This window comes from Neomonachus schauinslandi, chromosome 4 (assembly GCF_002201575.2).
Source record: "Neomonachus schauinslandi chromosome 4, ASM220157v2, whole genome shotgun sequence".
Taxonomy (NCBI): domain Eukaryota; kingdom Metazoa; phylum Chordata; class Mammalia; order Carnivora; family Phocidae; genus Neomonachus; species Neomonachus schauinslandi.
The window spans coordinates 104574653-104577219 of NC_058406.1; the positions used below are offsets into that span (position 1 = coordinate 104574653).

The following is a 2567-nucleotide window of genomic DNA, read 5'->3' on the forward strand; positions in this document are numbered from 1 at the left end:
CAGACCTAGAATGCAATCCTGGTTCTGCCACCTGGTAGCTGTGCATCCTTGTGAAAAGTACATAAAGTGACTCTTTTTTAGTTTTGTTTATCTGTCTCCTCTATCATAAAGTATGAATAATGACAAAAACAGGAAAGAGGGACTGGGGCCCAAGGTCCAAAACAGGAACTATGAGGCCTTCCAGGTGGCACTTGCCAAGGAGAATGAGGCAGAAGATCAAAGTAAATTTTCCACAACTGTGTCATTCCTTGTTTCTAAGCAGCCCTATTCTAAGCTGGGAGTAGCTGCTCTGAGCCCCATGGAAGGAGGCAGGAAGGAGCTGCCAGTCACCACCTGTCACAGGACCTCGTGGGTGGCAGGAGGCAGTCCCCTCGTGCCCAGGTCCTGTCTCACAGGCTGAGGGCAGAGCCCAAAGCCGGGATAAAAGGGCTTCAGAGTCAGAGCACCTCCATACACTCCTCTCCTGAGGTGCTGACAGACCCAGTGCTGCCTGTGCACCGGTAAGTGTCCCCTGGGACTGAGAGCAGAGCCTTCCACAGAGGGAGCTCAAAGCAGAGCAGGGGGGCAGATGGAGTGGAGATTTGGGGGAAAAGGACCCATTATGTCAGAGGAAGAGTGTTTGAGAAAGGAATGCAGGGAGGAGTCTGGCACCACCTGGGCACATAAGAAGAACCAGATGGCTATGCCTTTGAGCTCTGGAGAAAGCAAATGGATCTGCTGTGTGGTGTGCCACTCAAGATGGGGACACTGAAGCACAGACACTGGGCTCTCCTCTGACAGGTTTCAGGAGGGAGCTCACCTTTAAAAATATAGCCCTGTTCCTCCTCCCTGCAAAGGGGGTTTTGGACAGGGACCTCAGGCTCCTTTGAGCTGCCTATCCATGAGTCTGGGAACATGTTTGCAAACTTCCTGTGTTGATGAGGATAATGCAAGCCTGATAATCACCTTGCCAACCTATCAGCATGAGGTGGTGGAGAGAGGTGACCTAGGTTCTGGACTGAGATCAGGGGGCTGGGCTTAAGTCCCAGCATTGCAGGAGCTGAGACGCTTATTAGTCTCTTTAAATGAGCTTACTGAGGCAGGCCATCTCCAGGATCCTTTGCAATGCTGACCTCACAGAATAAAATCATCTTGGAAGTTATGACAAGAGGCAATAATTACTGTATGTTTCCTTTAAGAAATAATAGCCCCTCAAGTGGCCTATTAATTGAACAACTTCAGATTTGGAGGGCATGGTTGGAACGCGTTCCATCTTCACTTACAAGGCTTTAGACCCTTGGACATGTTTAGTACTGTGGTTTGGTCTTAGTTTACTACCTTGTATACTGGAGGAAAGTGCATGTCTGACTTACAAGGCTCTACTGAGGATCCAAAGAGATGATGCCAGAGTACAGGAAAGTCGTGCAGCTGCTGGATTATGGAGATGCTTCTATGACTATACGGGATGCTAAGAGGGTGAGAGGGGCAGGAGAGCTCTGGGTCCTGGATCTGACTTACTGTGTAATTCCCTCAGCTCCTGACCCCGCCAGCCGAGATGTCCTGCCAGCAGAACCAGCAGCAGTGCCAGCCCCCTCCAAAGTGTCCCGCGCCCAAGTGCCCCCCAGAGTGCCCCCCCAAGTGCCCCCCAGTCTCTTCCTGCTGCAGCTCCAGCTCTGGGGGAGGCGGCTGCTGCAGCTCTGGGGGCGGCGGCTGCTGTAGCTCTGGGGGCAGCGGCTGCTGCCTGAGCCACCACAGGCGACGCAGTTCCCACCGTCACAGACACCAGAGCTCTGGCTGCTGCAGCCAGCCCTCGGGGGGCTCCAGCTGCTGTGGAGGGGGCAGCGGTCAGTCATCTGGAGGCTGCTGCTGAAGTGGACCCTGAGCCAAGGAGCGCAGGCTTGGGGACAGCGAGTGGCCAAAGCCTTCCTCCTGTTCCTGCTCCCCCTGCTGGGCCTGCCCAAGGGGCTGAGTTGTCTCAGTGAAGGTTCTGAGCTCTGGGCTGGTGGGTCCCTCTGCCCTGGGATTCAGAAGGCTGAATCCTCTCCCCTAATTCCATCTGCTGACCTCTGACACCAACTGTGTTATTTGCCCTGGGATCCCCAAACCACAGACTCTAATCCACTCCCCAGCTACTCTCCTTGCCGTCTGCTCCTCAAGTGAAACAATAAAACAAGAAATCTGCTTACCATCCTGTTCTAGACTCTTCCTGGCCTGCTTGCATCCCAGTATTTTATTTTTCCACCACTATGCATTCTCTTGCTGCCCAGAGATCTTGGAAATCAAATTTGTGCTAGTTGCATGGTTGGTGATGGGAGGAGGGGAGAGAAAATGGCTCTGCCTTGTACTCTGACACCATTTCTCAGACAAATACTTTGTAGCTCTTCTGGAACTTGAACTTGGACTTTCTTTGGGGTCCAAACAAGACACCAGGGCAATGCATATTCCATTCCTCCCCTTGTCTCCTCCTCCTTCTCCATTGTGACATTGCCCCAACTCACCCTCAAATTTCTTTCTCCTTCAGCCAAAAAATTTATTTAGAAAATTATACATGAATTTTCTACAAATAGCCCACGAAACAACCATGATGT

The 2567-nt window shown here is 51.9% G+C and overlaps 1 long non-coding RNA gene across 1 annotated transcript; it reads left to right on the top strand.

Moving 5' to 3' along the window:
* The first annotated feature begins 426 nt into the window (after positions 1-426).
* Positions 427-2167, top strand: LOC110584126. The gene is made up of 2 exons (XR_002480557.2): positions 427-500; positions 1514-2167. It is a non-coding gene; the product is annotated as an uncharacterized LOC110584126 (long non-coding RNA).
* Positions 2168-2567: the final 400 nt, after the last annotated feature.